The 21,229-nt window shown below is 37.5% G+C and overlaps 1 long non-coding RNA gene and 1 pseudogene across 1 annotated transcript in view; one reads left to right on the top strand and one right to left on the bottom strand.

The window, feature by feature from the left end:
• LOC143684778 (uncharacterized) overlaps positions 1-21,229 on the bottom strand; it is a 132,508-nt gene that overhangs the window by 78,163 nt on the left and 33,116 nt on the right. The gene's annotated exons all lie outside the window — the stretch shown is intronic.
• On the top strand, positions 19,989-20,097 carry LOC143653754 (U11 spliceosomal RNA; annotated as a pseudogene).

Genomic DNA, 21,229 nt, shown 5'->3' with positions numbered 1-21,229 from the left:
AACCAGGTGGTAACTCTGATTGCAGCTGCTGTTCCAGATGTGGTAACATTGCTTGAGCAAATCAATACATCCCCTGGTACCTGGTATGCAGCTATTGATCTGGAAAACACTTTATTTCTCAATAGCTGTTAGTAAGGACCACCAGAAACAGTTTGCTTTCAGCTGGCAAGGTCAGCAATATACTTGCACTGTTCTACCTCAGAGCTCTATAAACTCTCCAGCCCTATGTCATAATCTTGTCCACAGGAACTTTGATCTTTTCTCCCTCCCACAAGACATCACATTGGTCCATTATATTGATGATATCATGTTGATTAGACCTAGTGAGTAAGAAGTAGCAACTACTTTAGACTTACTGGTGAGGCATTTGTGTGTCAGAGGATGACAGAAAAATCCAACAAAAATACAGGGGCCTTCCACCTCGGTGAAATTTCTAGGTGTCCACTGGTGTGCGGCATGTTCAGATATCCCTTCTAAGGTGAAGGATAAGTTGATACATCTGGCCCCTCCTACAACCAAAAAAGAGGCACAATGCCTAGTTGGTCTTTTGGATTTTGGTGACAACATATTCCTCATTTAGGTGTGCTACTCTGGCCCATTTATCAAGTGACCAGAAAAGCTGCTAATTTTGAGTGAGGACCTGAACAAGAGGAAGCTCTGTGACAATTCTGGGCTGCTGTACAAGCTGCTCTGCCACTTGGGCTGTATGATCCAGTAGATCTAATGGTGCTGTAAGTGTCACTGGCAAATAGAAAGGCTGTTTAGAGCCTTTGGCAGGCCCCTATAGGAGAATCACAATGCAGACCCTTAGGATTTTGGAGCAAAGCCTTACTATCTGCTGCAGATAACTACTCTACTTTTGAGAAACAGCTTTTGGCCTGTTACTGGGCCTTAGTGGAGACTGAACACTTAACCATGGGCCACCAAGTTACCATGAGACCTGAGTTGCCTATCATGAGCTGGGTGTTGTCTGACCCACCAAGCCATAAAGCTGGGCATGCACAGCAGCACTTATTGTAAAATGGAAATGGTACATATGAGATAGGGCCAGAGCAGGTCCTGAAGGCACAAGTAAGTTACATGAGGAAGTGGCCCAAATGCCCATGATCTCCACTCCTGCCACATTATCTTCTCTTTCCCAAACCAGAGCTATGGCCTCTTGGTGAATTCCTTACAGTGAATTGACTGAGGAAGAGAAAACTCATGTCTGGTTTATAGATGGTTCTGCACAGTATGCAGGTACCATCCGAAGGTGGACAGCTGCAGCACCACAACCCCTTTCTGGGGTGTTCTTGAAGGACAGTGGTGAGGGGAAATCCTCCCAGTGGGCAGAACCATAAGGAAAAGGGATCATTCACACAGCTGGGTGGTGATTTAAAGAACAGGCACAGAATATAAGGAGGGGGTGGCAAGAAAGAGATACAATCTAGGAACTGAATTAATTTCATGGAATCAGATACTCTGGGCTAGAGAATCTAAGGGAACAGTGACTTACAGACTTATACTCATAGGGAGGCATTTAGCTTTCTGCAGCAAATGGAATTCAGATTATTCCTACCTAGACATCAAGAGGCAGAAATACGGGAAATGCTACGCATATCAGTTGTGAAGTCTGAGCTCCTCATCACAAATCTCACAGTATCTGAAAAGACCTTCCTGGTGCCTCTGCTCATTTCACAACCACTGCCCTCCACCCCTCCCTTCTCATCACCCTCAATCTTCTACCAATACATGGCCATGCTCAGAGCCATGCTCAGCCTTCCATCAGCCTCGCACATGAGTTTTATTTCTCTCCATATCCTTGGGTGGAAATAGGCACATTCTCTTCATTATACAGCTCCCATCCCATCCCTTTCATGACTAGCCTATAAGGTTTTCTGCCTCCATTTTCATAGCCCAGATCAAATAAAATTTCTCCAAAGAAATCCAGAGTGAATGAATCCAAAGTGCCTAGATATATGCGTTCAGCAAAGATTGGTATGTTTTAAGGTAGCAAGCCTGGGTTTTGGATTCAATTTGTAAGACCATGGCATAACATCTAGATACTTCTTTTAAGAGTTGAAAGAAAGAGGCAACAGTGCCTTTTTCAATATTTGCTCCATACTCAGGTTTAGGGTGGGAACTCACCAGTGGGTGTCTCCTGGGGGATTCATTACATAAGGAATAGAAAAGGTTTTTTTTATTTTCCAAACTTTGTTACCTCATGGCCTTCAACATTTGGTATCCAAGCTATGTATCTTGCTAATACTTGGCTTCCCATTGCTAAGGAAAAAGAGCTTTAAAATGCTTTCTAAAAACAAAGTATTTTAGATATCAAATAGCCCTTACAAGACAGCATCTTGTTAAGTATAAATGAATCAGAAACATATGAATTGTCTTGCCTGCATTTAAAAAAAGAGTATTAACAAAAAAGCCAAAGGGGAAGAGACTCAAAGTGCTTTGATGTTTAGAGATTTTTAAACACCAGAAAATTAACAGGACATCAAAAGAAGCAATATCTTAGTTAATGGTTTATACACTAAAAATTATTAAAGAAAAATGAAAATAATAAACTTGCATTTTAAGGGCATAAAAGCAGTTTATTCAAGTACAATTTGATAATTGGATCCTTACCTCAATGCTCTCCTCTCCCTTCAGCTTTACCTACATGGAGCCATCTTTATATCTAGATTTTAACTCTGTACCAGTAGTGGAAAAATGAGTGATTCATACAGGTGGGAGGAAACCCAGTGAATTGGATCACCCAAAATCCCATGCCTAATCATTTGTAGAAAAGGACTTGAATGCAAATAAGGAAGCCAAAGTCCTCACCTCCTATGAACTCTGAAGACTCAACTTACCCTAATGGAGGAGCAAGTGTCAAGAAATCAGCTTCTAAGCACTTCTGTTTGGCTTTTAATAATCTTGACAATAGAGGACCTACCATGCACATAGTGAATACATGCATGCATACATATATGTGTGAGTACATTTGCATGTGTGTGTGCCTGCTTGTGTTTATTCTCAAAAAAAAAAACCCAGAAACAAAGTAAACATATAGAAAAGAGGAAAAGGGAAAATAATTTAACATTTTGATACCTATTCTGTGCCAGAGCTTTTACTCTCAGATTTTTATTCAGTTTTCTCAAAACTTCACACAAGATTGGGCACCCAGAAATATGACCAACTGATTTTTTATTTTTTTTATTGTATAGTATAACATATATACAAAGCAAAGAAACAAAAAAGCAATAGTTTTCAAAGAAATCTTCAAAAAGTGGTTATAGGATAGATCCCAGAGTTTGTCATGGGCTACCATTTGATCCTCTCATACTTTTCCTCCTAGCTGCTCCAGAATGTAGGAGGCTAGTGGGCTTAAATATTTTCTATCATCACAATCAATTTTTCCCTCCTTTTTTTGTGAACAATGACATATATACAAAAAAGCCAAAAATTTCCAAGCACAGCACCACAATTAGTTGTAGAACAATTGTGGTACTTAGATTCAGGTGTCAACTTGGCTAGGTGAAGGTGCTTAGCTCTATTGCTGTGGACATGAGTCAATGGCATGTGAACCTCATCTGTTGTTGATTACATCTGCAGTCAGCTAGGAGGCGTGCCTGCTGCAATGAATGATATTTGATTTAATTGGCTGGTGCATAAATGAGAGGCTCAATGTAGTACAGCCCAAGCAGCTCAGCATACCTCATCTTGGTGCTCACAGCTCAGCCCAGGCCTTTGGAGATGCAGAAAGAAATCACCATGGGGAAAGTTGTTGGAACCCAGAGGCCTGCAGAGAGGCCAGCAGAAATAACCCTGTGCCTTTCCACATAAGAAAGAATCTCAGTTGAAAGTTAGCTGCCTTTCCTCTGAAAAACTAATGAAATAAATCCCCTTCTAATAAAAGCCAATCCACCTCTGGTATGTTGCATTCCAGCAACTAGCAAACTAGAACAAACATATTTCATTTTGGCATAGGTTACAATTTCACAATTTTAGGTTTTTACTTCTAGCTGCTCAAAAATACTGGAGACTAAAAGAGATATCAATTTAATGATTCAGCATTCATATTCATTTGTTAAATCCTATCTTCTATGTAAAATTACCTCTGATCTTTCCATACCATTCTTGGGGTTGTTTGGGCTATGGTAACTCTAAATTTTTGATATTGGAAAGATCTTTCAGTAATATGGGGTAGGGAGATGGAACTATCTGATGTTCTGTAGAGGCTGGGCTAGGTTTCAGGACTTATCTGGGCCAGAGACCCATCTGGAGGTTGTAGGTTTCTGGCAAGTTACTCTAGCACCTTGTGGAATTTTATAAATTGCCCTAGGTGTTCTTTATTGGCTGGAATGGTCCTGGTTGGGGATAGGCAGGTTATGATAGATAGCAGGTCTACCTGAAGTTTGCATAAGAACAACCTCCACAGTAACCTCTCGACTCTATTTGAACTCTCTCTCTGCCACTGATACTTTATTAATTACATTTCTTTTCCCCCATTTGGTCAGGATAGAATTGTTGATCCCATGGTGCTAGGTCTGTATTCATCTCTGAGAGCCCAATCCCACATCGCAAGGGAGACTTTCACCCTTGCATGTCATGTCCCATGTAGGGGTAGGGCAATGATTTCACTTGCAGAGTTGGGCTTACAGAGACTGAGGCCACGTCTGAGCAACAAGAGGTCCTCCAGAAGTAACCCTTAGGCATGCCTATGGGTAGTCTAAGCTTCTATGATGTGTGCTTCTAAAATATAGACACTGTCTTCCTTACCCCTATGTTCTGAATTACTTTGACCCCAACCTGTTTGGCTTCATTCTTATCTCGAAATATCAGGTTATGTATGTAAAACAGCCTCTCAAAATCCAGAAATAATAATCACCACTCCAGACTTAATGTGTCTGCTCTGAAAGCTTACAATCTAGGCCCCTGTTTTCTTATAAGCATTTTCTAAAAGTGACCGTGCTATTCTTATTTTTTTGTTTCTGGCTTATTTTGTCTCACCAAATATCCCACATGTTGATTCACATCATTGCATGCCTCATGACAATGTTCCTTTTTGTAGCAGCACAGCCTTCATTCGTAAGTATACACCACCATTCACCATTCTACTTCTCCATCAGTGCATCTGTATTAGTTAGGGTTCTCTAGAGAAACAGAATCAACAGGGAATACTCGCAAAAATAAAATTTATAAAAGTGTCTCACATGACTGCAGGAACTCAGAGTCCAAAATCCACAGGGCAGGCTGTGAAGCCAATGAATCTGATGGAGGGTCTGGATGAACTCCACAGGTGAGGCTCGCCAGCCAAAGCAGGAAGAGAGCCTGTCTCTTCTGAATTCCCCTTAAAAGGCTTCCAGTGATTAGATTGAGCATCACTCATTGCAGAAGGCACTCCCCTTAGCTGATTACAAATAGAGAATCAGCTGTGGATGCAGCTGACATGATCATGATCTAATTCTATGAAATGTCTTCATTGCAACAGACAGGCCAGCAGTTGCCCAACCAGACAGATACCACCACTTGGCTAAGTTGACACACGAACCTGACCATGACAGCATCCTTCAGCCACCTGCAATCATCAGGTATCATGTAGAGGGCCCAAAGTCCACAGTCCTTCAAAATTCTCAGTTTTAGATAATTTCATTGTTCCCAAGAGACAGAAAACCAATTAACACACCCTCATCAAATAGGAGATCTAAACTTCCTCTCAAATCTTGTCCCTCACCCCATTATTTATGTCTGCTGTTGCTGTGGGAGTGCTGATGGTTTCCTTTTGAACATAGCTCATAGCATGCAATAGCAGATTTCCCCCTGTACCCAGGACCTAAACACTCTTTATACAAGAATCATAACTTTGAAGCAATTCTTACAAGAACTCATTCATATTTCTAGTGTGAGTCAGTGGGACATGTAGGTCTATACAACACTTTTCAATCTTATTTATCTTCAAGCTGGCAATATTGCTTCTAGACCCATTAGATCACCTTTGCTCCTATCTATTCCCTTACAGTGGAGTTCAACTTCATTAGTTAACAGTGCACCCATCTCTAGCTTCCGTTACCTCCAAGTCCCTGGTATTCTATATTATAAGACTCTGATTATACAATTTATGCCATAAAAGTGGAATCATACAGTATCTGTCCTTTTGTGTCTGGGTAATTTCACTCAGCATTATATCCTCAAGGCTGATCCATCTTGTCATTTGCTTCAGGACATCATTTTGTCTTATTGCTGCATAATATTCCATCATATGTATATACCAAATTTTGTTGATCCACTCATCTGTTGATGGGCATTTGGTTTGTTTCCATCTTTTGGCAATTGTGAATAATGCTTCTACGAACATCAGTGTGCAAATGTCTGTCTGTTGCTTTCAGCTGTTCTGGGTATATACCAAGTAGTATTATTACTGGGTTATAGGGCAGCTTGATATTCAGTTTCTTAAGGAACCGCCAAACAGTCTTCCATAGTGGTTGCACCGTTATACAATCCTACCATCAGCGTATAAGTGTCCCAGTTTCTCCATATCCTCTCCAATATTTATAGTTTCCTGATTGTTTAATAGCAGCCATTTTTATAGGTGTGAGGTAGTATCTCATTGTAGTCTTGATCTGCATTTCCCTTATAGCCAGTGAAAATGAGCATCTCTTCATGTGCTTTTGAGCCATCTGTATTTGCTCTTCAGAAAAATGCCTATTCATATCTTTAGTCCATTTTATAATTGGATTGTTTGTTCTTTTGTTGTTGAGTTGTATGATTTATTTGTATATAATACAGGAAATAAAACCTTTTGTCTAATATATGATTTCCAAATATTTTCTCCCATTGAGTTGGCTGCCTCTTCACCTTTTTGACAAAGTCTTTTGAGTTGCAGAAGCATCTGATTTTGAGGAGTTCCCATTTATCTATTTTTTCTTTTGTTGCTTGTGCTTTGGGTGTAAAGTTTAGGAAGCTACCTCCTATTACTAAGTCTTGAAGATGTTTCCCTACAGAAGCTTTATAGTGCTAGTTCTTATATTAGATGTTTGATCCACTTTGAGTTAATTTTTGTTTAGGGTATAAGATAGGGGTCCTCTTTCATTCTGTTGGCTATTGATATCCAGTTCTTCCATGCCCAATTATTGAAAAGACTATTTTCTCCCAGTTCAGAGGATTTGAGGGCCTTGTCAAAAATCAGTTGACCATAGATTTGGTAGTCTATTTCTGCACTCTCAATTCGATTCCATTGGTCAATGCTTCTGTCTTTGTGCCAGCATCATGCTGTTTTGACCACTGTGGTTTATGAAAGGTTTTAAAGTCAACGAGTGTTAATACTCCCACTTCATTCTTCATTTTTGGGGTGGCTTCTGTTTGGGGTCTCTTTTCCTTCCAGATGAATTTCATGGTTAACTTTTTCAAATCTTCAAAGTAGGTTGTTGGAATTTTGTGTTGAATCTGTAGATCAATTTGGGGAGAATTAACATCTTAACTATATTTAGCCTTCCTATCCATGAGCAGGGAATGTCTTTCCACCTATTTAGATTTCCTTTTATTTCTTTTAGCAGTGTTTTGTAGTTTTCTGTGTACAAGTCCTTTACATTCCTAGTTAAGTTCATTCCTAAGTACTTGATTCTTTTAGTTGCCATTTTGAATGGAATTTTTTCCTTAACTGACTCCCAGCTAACTCATTGCTTGTGTACACAAATGTTACTGATTTTTGCACATTAATTTTATATTCCACCATCTTGCTGAATTTGTTTATTAGCTCAAGTAACTTTGCTGTAGATCTCTCAGGATCATCTGCAAATAATGAGAGTTTTATTTCTTCCTTTCCAATTTGGATGCCTTTTATTTCTGTGTCATACCTGATTGCTCTAGCTAGAACTTCTAGCATAATGTTGAATAACAGTGATGCCAGTGGGCATCCTTGTCTTGTACCTGATCTTAGGGGGAAGGCTTTCAGTCTCTCTCTCTATTGAATACAATGCTGGCTATTAGTTTTTCATATATTCCCTTTATCATATTGAGGTAGTTACCTTTGATTCCCATCTTTTGGAGTGTTTTTATCAGAAAAGGAAGCTGAATTTTATCAAATGCTTTTTCAGCATCAATCAAGATAATCATGCGATTTTTCCCTTTTGATTTGTTAATGTGCTATATTACATTAATCAATTTTCTTGTGTTGAGCCATCCTTGCATTCCTAGTATAAACCCCACTTGGTCGTGGTGTATAATTCTTTTAATGTGTTGTTGGATTCGGTTTGCTGATATTTTATTGAGAATTTCTGCATCTATGTTCATTAGAGAGATTGGCCTGTAGTTTTCCTTTCCTGTAGCATCTTTACCCGGTTTGGTATTAAAATGATATTAGCTTCATAAAATGAGTTAGGTACAATTCTTTTTTCATCAATTTTTTTAAAAAAAGTTTGAGCAGGATTGGTGTTAGTTCTTTCTGGAATGTTTGATAAAATTCCCCTATGACACCATCTGGCACTGGGCTTTTCTTCGTAGAAAGATTTTTGATGACTGATTGAATCTCTTTACTTGTGATTGATTTGTTGAAATCTTCTATTTCTTCCTGAGTCAGTGTAGCTTCTTTGTGTGTCTCCAAGAATTTGTCCATTTCATTTAAGTTGTCAAGTTTTTTGGTGTGTAGTTGTTCATAGTATCCTCTCATGATTTCTTTTATTTCTTCAGGGTTCATGGTAACACACCCTTTCTCATTTCTGATTTTGTTTATTTGCATCCTCTATCTTTTTTTCTTTGTCAGTTTTGTTAGTGGTCCATCAATTTTATTAATTTTCTCAAAGAACCAACTTTTGGTTTTATTGATTCTTTCTATTGTTCTTTTGTTCTCCCAACCATTTATCTCTGCTTTAATCTTTGCTATTTCTCTTCTCCTATTTGCTTTGGGATTAGTTTGCTGTTCTTTCTCTAGTTCTTCCAGGTTTGCTGTTATGTCCTCGATTTTTGCTCTTTCTTATATTTTAATATGGGCATTTAAGGCAATACCTTTCCCTCTCAGCATGGCCTTTGCCACATCCCATAGGTTCTGATAAGTTGTACTTTCATTTTTATTCATCTCCAGATAGCTGCAATCTCTTTAGTAATTTCTTCTTTGACCCACTGGTTGTTTAAGAGCATGTTATTTTATCTCCATATATTTGTGAATGTTCTCATTCTTTGGTGGTTACTGAAATTCAGCTTCATCCTACTGTGATCAGAGAAAGTGCTTTGATAACTGATAAAAATAATTTCAATATTTTTAAAGTTATAAAGACCTGTTTTGTGCCACAGCATATGATCTATCCTGGAGAATGTTCCATGAGCACTAGATAAGAATGTGTATCTTTGTATTTTGGAATGCAATGACCTATATATGTCTGTTGGGTCTAATTCATTTATCAAGTTGTCTAACTTCTCCATTTCCTTGTGGATCTTCTATCTGGTTGTTCTATCTATAGAGGAGAGTGGTGTGTTGAAATCTCTTACTATTATTGTTGAAACATCTATCACTCCATTCAGTTTTGCCAATGTTTGTCTCATGTACTTTGAAGCTCCTTGATTTGGAGCAGAAACATTTATGATTGTTATATCTTTTTTGGTGAATTGACCATTTAATTAGTAGATAGTGTCCTTCTTTGTATCTTATGATGTCTTTACATTTAAAGTCTACTTTGTATGATATTAGTACAGCTACTCCTGCTTTCTTTTGGTTACAACTAGTGTGGAAGATCATTTTTTATCCTCTCACTTCCAAACTATTTATATTCTTGTGTCTAAGATGAGTCTCTTGTAAGCAGCATATAGCTGGATTATGTTTCTTAATCACTCTGCCAATCTGCATCTTTTTAATTGGGAAACTTAGTCCATTAACATTCAAAGTTATTACTGAAAATGCATTTCTTGATTCCATCATGTTACTTTTTTTCTATTTTATATGTCAGGTCTATACCTTCTTTTCCCTCTTTCTCTTTGTATTCTTTAAATTACCCTTAGTGGTACTCTTCAATTCTGTGCCCTCCTCCAGACCTCCCTCTCCTATCTTTTTTTTTTCAGCTAACAGAACTCCTTTTAGTATTCTTGAAGGGCTGGTCTCTTGCTGACAAATTCTTTCAGGACTTCTTTGTCTGTGAAAGCTTTAATCTCCCCAACAATTTTAAAGGACATTTTGTTTGGGTATATAATTCTTGGATGGAAGTCCTTCTCTTTGAGGATCTTGAATATACCATACCACTGCCTTCTCACCTCCAGGGTGCTAGTTAAGTAGTCTGAACTCAGTCTTATTTGATTTCCCTTGTATGTAGTAGATTGTTCTTCTCCTGCTGCTTTCAGAAATTTTTTACTTCTCTTCAACATTTGGCAGACTGATTAGTATGTGCCTTGGGGAAGGCCTATTTTGATTTATTCTGTTTGGAGTTCTTTGGGTTTCTTCAACTTGTATATTTATGTCCTTTATGAGGGTTGGGAAGCTTTCCCCCATTATATCCTCAACTACTCTTCCTAGCCCTTTACTCCTCTCTTCTCCTTCTGGGACACCAGTGATTCTTATATTTGTGTGCTTTGTTTTGTCTATCATTTCCCTGAGTTCCCATTAAATTTTTTCCATCTTTTTTGCCATTTGCTGTTTTGAGTCTTCAAAGTCAATTATCCTGTCTTCTATATCACTTATTCTTTCTTCTGTCTCTTCAAATTACAGAAAAGAAGATCAAATTAGTGAGTATCAGGGGTTAAGGACAGCATGGAGGGTGGGTGACTTTAAAACAGTGTTATGATTCCCAGACCATGTGCTTCCCCTCCCTCCCCAGCCTCCTCCCCCCAAAAAAACAACAGTGTTATGAAGGAACCATATGATAGATCTGTTCCCTTAAAAGACATGCTGGTGATTGCATGAACTTAAGTGATAATACCCAAACACCCAAATGAATGCTATAAAGCTAGTGAAGTCTAATAGGGCCAGTGTCACTTTCCTGGCCATGATATTATACTGTAGCGATGCAAAAGGTTATCACTGGGGGGAAAGATACATGGAATTTCTTTGTATTATTTTTTACAACTGCATGAGAATCCACAATCATCTTAATTAAAATATTTAATTAAATAAAAAAATACAAGTCATTTCTCCTCCAAAACTCCAAGGCTCTTTGCAGAAAAATCCAATTCCAATTGTGAGTTAGGAAATTTAAAATATGACCTTTTATCATGACAGAAAGCAATGAAGCTTTTAAAGACAACTGGATCCATGTAAGAAAGACTAAGGAGCCAAGTTGAAGAAACTTCTAAGTGCAAAAGTTGGGGCAATTTGAGCACCAAAAAGGTCAAAACTGAAATGAACTGAGATATATTTAATATTTTTAAACCCTTGCAATAGCAATGATTTTTAAAAGCAAAACAAACCAACAAAAAACCACCCTCATTGACTACCTTTGGGTGATATGAAGTAACCAACACATTATTTTGAAAATCTCAATATGTTATTGGAAAAAGATGACCATTTATCTTGCTTTTCCCAAAGGAACATACCTCAGGATAATGAAATTGGTCAAGGTAAGTTTATCTTCAAATTTTTTGTCTAAAAAAAGAGTAAGGAATAATGTTAGAAGAATATCATCATTTGCAGCTGCCACTCAGAGATTTATGCAATGATCATCAACAACTGCTCTCTTCACACAGAGACACAACCAGATATTATGTGTCACCAGGACTCAGAGACCATCTTACAAGTTTCCTCCTACAAAATTGAATTAGAATCTGATAAAGCCTCTAATTTTAACTAACACTATACAGGAAAAACAAATGATGAAAGTAGCATGTTAATTACACCAAGAAGATACAATCTGCAAAATCCAGTCTGGGAAATTCTAAAGAACAAGCAGTTTAGTTTCTTTAACAAATAAATTGAAGGAAAAAAAAACAGTTGGGGTGGGGGGAGAAGGAAGAGGAAGAGAATAGAGAAGTAACCTAGAAAATATATAGAGAAAGAATATTAACTGACTGCAATATATAGGAGTTCTTATCTTTTAGAAATACATTCTGAAATACATATGGACAAAATAATGATATCTGAGATTCTGTCAAAAGAATTCAAGCATGGGGAAAGTGGATAACAAGATTGGCCATAAATCGATAATAAAAAAATGATAAGTCCATGAAAAGGGCTCACTTCACACTTATTTTTATTTTCTTTGATAGATATATTTGGTATTTTCCATAAAACATAATTTGGGTTTAGGCTGTGGATAGCTCCCAATTCCCTGGGCTTCTTTCCATGATTATCTGTGATCATGACTGCTTCCTTCAGTACAAGTCATTACAAAAAGCAAACAGTATCCTGTGGTTGGAGCTTTGTGCTCATTTACAGTAAAAATTTAACAAGCTGCACAATAATTATCCATGCCTAAAAAATCACTTGTATCATAGGTAATTGCAATAAGTATAGAAGAAAAAAGGTTACTAGCTCACAATGTGGCTTAGGAAATCACAGAGAAAGATCCAAAATACTGAGTTTTTTTCAATGAGATTCCACTGAGCCTCTCTCTTAGTATCTTACTCTGTTTTTTTCTTGTTTGTTTCTTTTGTTTTATTTTGTTTGTCTGTGAGTTTTTGTTTTTGTTTTACAATTATAATTTTTTTTGCCTTTATTTTCTGGAAGGAAAAACAGACAAAATTATTCTGTTGTTGCTGAGAGTATTTTTTTGTTTCACTATGTTGTTTTTTATTTTTGTTATTTTCCATCTCAGTATTTCCACATCAATAAGATAACAATCACCAGAGTAAGTTTAGAAATGTCAATAGAAAATAGTGATATGCATATTTTTATGAATATAAAAATTAATTAGCATCCAAAATATTTAGTGAAATGGCCTGTTAGCTATCAGGTGATGTTCCAAGTCAGAGAAAATATGCTTTATTAATTTATTCCTACCTCAAACTTTTTCCACTCTGGCTTTGAAATCTGAATCTCAAGAATCTAAGTAACCTATTATACTGATAGAAGTGAGAAAGATTGGAGATAAGTACATCTATTTACAGACTCCAAGCTTTAATGTACTTGCAAAGCTCAAATCTTCTAAAATCTATGTAATATTTTAATACCCTAATAAATAAACTAGAACATAATGTGGTATGCTGTAGTTGAAAGGAAATCCAAGATGATACGCAGCTAAAAGCATCAAGCTGACAAAGAAGCTGAGTAGGGATGTTTCCATATCAGAATTCCTTCCCTATACACCTCAGAAAATTGTGTTTGACAGTCTTGAATATCCAAAAAATTAGTTGAGGAATCAGAAAAACTGGGAAGAGTTTCACCATTCTTCTGAGAAAATTAAAGCTTAAAAATCATCATAGAAATGTTTAAGGGGTCCACCAACATTAAGTCAAAAGCAAGAGTTGGGAATATGGACACATGAAGTTAAAGGTCAAGTACAACATTTCTGGGAACCAGGACAGGGGGAACATAGGAAAGAAACTTGCATAATGTAGTCAGGCTTCTTTGTAGCAGTTGCCATGCTTTTAGTGTGTTAACGACCCCACCTTCGCTAACAGTTAAGTCATTCTTGCAAATAAAAAAAATTAATACATTCATATGCATAGTGTATTTTATACAAATCCCACAAGAAATGTTTTGAAAATAATAATGTTTGGACATAGAATAATTCTTAAGTTGGCAATTTTATACATAATTCTGTATACTGTTAACTCTTCTAGGAGATCTAGGTGGTTTTAGGTTTGTTTGTTGTTTTGGCCTGATAATATTGACTCAGACTGTATAATGCTTAAATTCTCCAGTTACAAAATTGACCCAAAAAGTCACAATTACTTTGGAATATTTTAACATGTTTTTGAATATTTTAACATATTTTCTTGGTATATAAAAATTAAAGATGAGAACATTTATTGGTATTGAACATATTTGAAAAAGAAAACACCATTAATACATTATTTCTAAGAAAGATCCACAGGAGTTTTCATTTTACAAAAAAGAAATAATGAACATTGTTTTTAATCACACATGATCAAACATAATAACAGAACACATATTGTTGGATTACATTCTACTGAGTGGCTCAATAATCTTGGCTGACATTTCCAGATGTTTGAATATTCTGCAGCAGGTAGATCTATGTAAATAGAACAAGATTTCAATTCACTATTTATTAAATAATGTTGAGATATCCATAGTGAAGTGTATGAAACAATGTTGGATGTAAAAAAGAGATAAAGGAAATCATTCATATTGTTACCTGATATGTTTTAAATCATTGCAAAGTAAAGCATCATTGATCAGTGGACTCTATAAATGTGGTAGACTGAATCACTGTTCTAGTTTTCTAGCTGCCAGAATGCAACATACCAGAGATGGATTGACTTTTAATAAAAGGGGATTTATTTAGTTATAGTTCTTCAGAGGAAAGGCAGCTACCTTTCAACTGAGGTACTTTCTGACATGGGAAGGAACAGGGCAATCTCTGCTTGCCTTCTCTCCAGGCCTCTGGGACCCAACAACTTTTCCTGGGGTGATTCCTTTATGCATCTCCAAGGGCCTGGGCTGAGCTGTGAGTGCTGAGATGAAGTGTGCTGAACTGCTTGGGCTGTGCTATGTTGAGCTCTCTCATTTAAGCATCCAGCCAATTGAGTCAAACATCATTCATTGCAGCAGACAACCTCCTAGACAACTACAGATGTAATCAGCAACAGATGAGCTTCACTTGCCACTGGCTCATGTCCACAGCAACAGAATTAGGCACCTTCACCTGGCCAAGTTGATACCTGAACCTAACTACCACATGTCCATCCCTTGTCAACTTAGCAACTATATGAATTACCTTAAACAATAGTAAAGCGGCACAAATTCTCTTCTGGCTGTGGATCTATGAATCTCAAAAGAAGTTATCTGCTGCCAATATGCAAAGAAGGATATTCACAGGATACAGGTTTTCATTTCCATAGGGAGAAATTGGAGGGAATACAGGAGTCATAAGGCCCAAACAGTTCTGAAAACCCGCAGGGCAAACACCATTGGATTTCAAAATCTGAAAGTCATTTATCCTTCAGCTTTAGAAAATGGCAGTCCCACTCTTTCCAAGGGCCTATGCAGTGGCCCACCTCTTTCAGAATCATACTCGGGGGACATTGAGCAGACCATCTTTTTCTCCACTCCACCTTCTCCAAGCATCAGGGCCACATCTGGGCTCTTTGCCATTTCTGGACCACACACTCAACCCCTCCATGTGGTGGCAGCCAGGCTCTTTCAAATTCCCAAGGAGCATGTGATACTTTTTCCAAGGTCTGAGGTGACACAACTCTTCCATTGCAACGAGGTGGGAGACTCATCCTCCCATGTATATGGATGGGTCCACTCTCCTGGCTGAGGTTTCTTGGCTTCAGACACGAGCTTCCATGGTTCTCACTCTGCAAACTCCAATTTGTCACTTTTGTGTCCCCCTTTGTCCAGATTGGCAGTGGTTCCATTTACACCAACAGTCTCTTCAAGCACTCCAGGACTTCTCCATCATTCTCTTCATAGTTCATCCAAACTCTTCCCCTTAGCCATTCAAAAAACCATTCCAACATATCTGGTATTTGCAAACTACAGCAGCACCCCACTTCTCCAGTATCAAAATCTGTTCTAGTTTGCTAGCTGCAGGAACGCAATATTCCAGAAACAGAATGGCTTTCAAAAAGGGGAATTTAATAAGTTGCTAGTTTATAGTTCTAAGGCTGAGAAAATGTCCCATTTAAAGCAAGTCTATAGAAATATCCAATGAAAGGTATCCAGAGAAAGATACCTTGGTTCAAGAAGGCCAGTGAAGTTCAGGGTTTCTTTCTCAAGTGAGAAGGCACATGGTGAACAGGATCAGGGCTTCTCTCTCATCTGGAAAGGCATGTGGCGAATATGGCATCATCTGTTAGCTTGCTCTCCTAGCTTCCTTTCATGAGGCTCCCCAGGAGGTGTTTTCCTTCTTCATTTCCAAAGGTAGCCTCTCTGCTCCTCATGGCTATGTCGTTCTGGCTCTCTCAGAATGTCTCACTTTCTCCACAATATTTCCTGTTTTATAGGATTCCAGTAAACTAATCAAGTGCCACCCAAATGTGTGGAGACATGACTCTACCTAATCCAGTTTAACAACCACTCGATTAAATCACATCTCCAGGGATATGATCTAATTACAGTTTCAAACATGCAATACTGAATAGGGATTAGAAGAAATGGCTGCCTTTACAAAATGGGATTAGGATTAAAACATGGCTTTCTAGGGTAATATGTCATTTCAAACCAGCATAGTCATGTAACCCAACAAAAGCCATGTTCTTAATCAGAATCCCTGTTCCTATGGGTGTGAATCAATTTGTAAATAGGACCTTCTGATGGTGGTACTATTAGTTAAGATGTGGCCAAATTGAATTAGATGGTTCTTTACCCCTTACTGGAGGTCTCATAGAGAGAAAATAATTGGAAGTAGTCGGTCAGTAGAAACCAGAAACTGAAAGAAGATAGAAAATATAAAAGACAGAGAAAACCACAGAAGGAGACCAAAGGTATTGCCATGTGATGAATACTACCAACTCCAGGAGAGGGCATGACCTTGCTGACAGCTTGATTTTAGACTTCTCACCCCCAAACTCTAAACCAACAAATCCTTGTTTTATAAGCCAACCCATCTTGTGATATTTGTCATAGCTGCTCTGGCAAATGAAGGTATAAGCATATTCAACATTTTCATGGCATCATTGACATGGCCAGGGAAAAAGTTCTTTGGAAAAGATACTGAGGTGCCAATGCCAATGAATTTTAAGAATTCTTAAATTCTTAAATTTAAGAATTTAAATGCACAAATCTACAGTGCATCAGAGGCACCAACTGGTAAATGTTTAACAACCAGCTCTTGGTAGGAATAAGACCTGTGGATTTTAGCATTGTCAGTGTCTCTCATGTAAATATCTCACGATGACTGATTTTAAGCTATTTCCATGATGTCACTGAGCATAGAGTTGAGAAGAGCTCTATGTTATATTATACATATCTTGTATATATATATATTATATATATCTATGTTATATATTAATTGGCTGTCATGATACAGTGTGAGCTGATGCAAGCCATCCCCAATACACCCCTGACAAGGACAAGCTTTAGAAAAAAATAAAGGAATGGATTTATTAGGGAAAATTTCTTAAGCAAAAGATGGCAATAGCCAAAAATGTCCATCATCCATTGTGCCATTAAACATAACAATTACAGAGAAATAGAACAATGGCACATTAATTTGATGCTTTCAAATGTGTAAATAAGAAAACAAACATTTGTGCAGATGACTGGACCAGTTGTAGGAGTTAAAGGTATGTGAATGATCATTGAGACTTCATTGAATTTTAGTTTAATAATAATTCATGGGAAATGTCTTGGACAAAAACTATTCAGGAAAGCTTAGAAATGTGTGAATTAAAGTTTGAAGATGTGGTTAGGTGGTAGGTGGTCTCTAAGAGAGCCCCAAATTACTCTCACATGACCTCATGTAATTCCCTCTCTTGAGTGTGGGCTGGATTTATTGACTTGCTTTTAGCCAAGATATCACTCCCAAGAAGAGTTTATTAAAAAATAAAAAAAAAACATGCATATTCTGTTTTAGTTGCTCTTTCTCACTCTCTTGGATCACTTGCTGTACGAGAAGCCAGGCTGCCAAGTCCTGAGGCCAAAACTGTGGAAAGGCACAATGAGAGTGAGTTTGGGGGAAGATTTTCTAAGACCTGCCAACAACCAGAGGTATGAACTTGAACAACCCAACTGCAGCTATCTTGAACAATCCAACTACAGCCCCTTGAGAGACCTTGAGCCAGAACCACTCAATATAGTCACACTAGGATTTCCAACCCACAGAAACCGTGAGGAAATAAATGTTTGTGGTTTGAAGTTGGTAAGTGGTGGGGCAATTTGTTACACAGCCAAGGTTTACAAATACAGGTTGCAAAAAGTGATGGTACAGTAGTCATGGAAAAAACTCAGAATGTTATCGCTGATTATTTAGCATTTATGCTAAAATTATTCATTTCACCTGGTTGTGACAAAAGCATCTTATTTTAAAAAGCTGTAACATGCAGCATCAAAAGTAAGTAGCAGCCAAAGTGAACACAATGCAGATCATGAATAAGAGAATGATAAAAGCAATAACTCTGACTCAGATCATGTGGTCAAATCAAATCAGTATTAGCACCATTAGCAAGACTTTATCTCTTCCAAAATTTTCAATATAAGTAAAATCACAAAACCAGTTAAGAAATTCTTCAATGTGAAATTTTCTTTGGCAGGTGGAAATAAGAGTGAAAATATCTGAAACTACCAGTCATTTTGAACAATAAATGCATTGGAAAGCATTAAAAAGAAAAATCTAAAAGTTTTTAAAAAATCTAAATATAGTTAAAATCATATTATGGCAACTGAAACAATCATTTACATAGAGATCATTTCTATAAATTTTATATATATAATGAAGTTGTGAAAGATGTTACTTTAAAGCTCGCTGCTGGTTATATGAGGTGGGAAAGGACAAAATTTTATTTCCAAACAAAAATGAAATAGCTTGATTGGCAATATCATTCAAGCATAGACTTTTTCTTAAATTTTTTTTTCACATGGGCAGGCACTAGGAACCGAACCCAGGTCTCCAGCAGGGCGGGAGAGAAGTCTGCCGCTAAGCCACCATCACACTGCCTTCAAACATAGACTTTTAAAAGGAAAATGTGCTTCAAAGGAAGACCTACATAGAAGTGTGGATGCCATGGGATACAGTGACATGAAGTCAGAAAAGGATCTCACAAATTGAAAGAGCAAAAGTAATATTGATTTTAAAAGTAACATTAGGGGCAAGCAGATGAAAAAGACAAAAAACATATACTGAATTTATAAGATGTAATTTTTACTTTCAGGCCCAACTTGAAAATATTTGTTAACAATTCAACAATGGCAGTGAAAAACAGAAGAAACTTTTCTAAATGTGAACTACTTGTCATGAAACTGATCACAACTACTGAATAGGGTGATTGATGCTTTGTGTGCTTTAAACCTTTATTGTAAGTTTTAAATATTAAATATTGTGGCATTATTGTTCAAAATTTTAATGACTGTTATTTGACAATTATTTTGTGTTAATTTCCCCCTTTTATAAGGTTTCCTCTATTACGTGACACCACATAGAGATAATGTTTACATGTTACTAAAATACTCAACCTTGTCACAATACATTGGTTCATAATAAGAATAAACTATGAATAATCACATTTATTATTTGATATGTTTATTTCACAGAAAATCTCTGAAACTTTTAGGGTAATCCTTTAGTTTGCTCGACTACTGAAAGCAATGTACCATGAAATGGGTTGGCGTTAAACGATGGAAATTTATTAGTTTATAAGCTTATAGTTTTGAGGTCTTAGGCTGCCAGGGTTCCTTGACTCCTGTCTCACATGGCAAGGCACATGGCAGAGTCTGCTGAGCTCTCCCTTCTCTGTCTAGTTTCCTTGCTTTCACTTGCTGCTTCTGTGGCTTTTTCTCTCCCTGCATTCATCCTGTTTATAAAGCACTCCAACACGAAGAGAAAGATCCACTCTGGGCCATGCCTTAACTGAAGTAACCTCATGAAAACCTGCTATTGTAGGTACTATTGTAAAATAGATTTACATCCACAAGGATGAATTAGCTTTAAGGACAAGGTTTTCTGGAGTACACACAGTTCCTCCTCCACAACCTCTCACAAAAAGATTGATTCACTCTCTATTATTGTGACCACTCATTATTATTTAAAAACATGTACACATAATTTGCTATGGAAAACAGCATAATTTGTGATTTCAGAAGTCCCATGAATTCTGATTTCTCATTGCCAAATCCCCAGTATGAACACTTGTTGGGAATTTGGAAACACTAAGTAAGGATGCCAGGTTGTGGAAACCAATGCAAAGCAGACAAATTCCCAGTAGTGGCAAGCAAATCAGTGAGCCCACAGGAAACATGAGGATTCAAGAAACTGGGGTAAAAAAAGGGCTTCTGTCGTGAGTGGCACACGTAGGGCGCCTCAGTTGCTCTTCGTGCGGAATCAACATCAAGAGATTTCGGAAGCATAATTTTTGTTGCCAGGGCAGCTGGTGATCGTTAAAAAAAAAAAAAGAAAAAGAAACTGGGGTAGGGGAGAGTAGGGGGTTGATGGAGGGAGGGGTAAGGGGGAGCATGGGGGAAGGGGTGGTATAGACCAGAAGAGAAGAGGGGACTTGGTCATGGCTCTGCTTGGGCTCTGGATGCTGGTGATGTACTGTGCTTTAGTCAATTCTCCAATTTTAAAATTATTTTTACAGAAAAATCATGCAGAAAGTATGGAGTTCCCAAATACCACCCCATCACTGCCACACACAGTTTTCCTTATTATTAACACTTTACATTATATATGGTAACTTTATTACAATTGATGAAACAATGTTATTATAATTATGCTATTAAGTGCAGTCCATATTTTACATTACGGTTCACTCTTTGTGTTATAAAATTCTATGTTTTTTTTGTTTTGTTTTTGTTTTATTCTGGTAAAATATATCCAATCTAAAATTTCTGGTTTTAATCACTGCCAATTTGCAATTTTTAATGGTTCACCCCAGTCTCTTGCTGTCACTGAGTGCCAGCCTTCCTTTATCTGGCAACAGTTCTCCTCTATCAGGCTGTGACAGGCAGTCAGCAGTAAAGACAATCTTTTGAAGCCCACGGTTTGTACTACCACATTCAATTCCAGCAAATTTCCTGACTACCCTCCATGGCCCACCACACTAGGTAATAAACACACAGAAATGAAGCTGCTGTCCAAGTTCTCAGGAAGAGAAAGCTTGCTGCAGTTACCTTGTGCTGCCGTGCATTTATACATACAAATATATCTTATCTGCTCAGAAGAACAAGTTACATGTGGACAGAAACCATTATCATCGTTTATTCCCTACAGTGCTTAGTTGGTTTCCCAGCACTTAACAAATGTGAAGTGAATAGACTCCTCCAGCAAATGGAGTAGGGTCAGGCCAGACATCGAGTGGTCCCTAAACAATTAATCGGTGAAACACCAACCCCCCAAGGAAGGGTGCAATTTGAAAATAAGATACAGACTTAATTCAAGCTGCTGAAGCTAAGGGTTAGTTTGAAAGTACGTGATGGAAAATAGCCAGAGAGAAAATGTCACTCCATATCAAACAAATTCCTTCCAAAACAACATCCAAGCCTATTTTTTCTAAAGATGTGTGC

The sequence above is a fragment of the Tamandua tetradactyla genome, chromosome 1 (genome assembly GCF_023851605.1).
Source record: "Tamandua tetradactyla isolate mTamTet1 chromosome 1, mTamTet1.pri, whole genome shotgun sequence".
NCBI lineage: Eukaryota > Metazoa > Chordata > Mammalia > Pilosa > Myrmecophagidae > Tamandua > Tamandua tetradactyla.
This window is presented reverse-complemented; position numbering and strand designations above follow the sequence as displayed.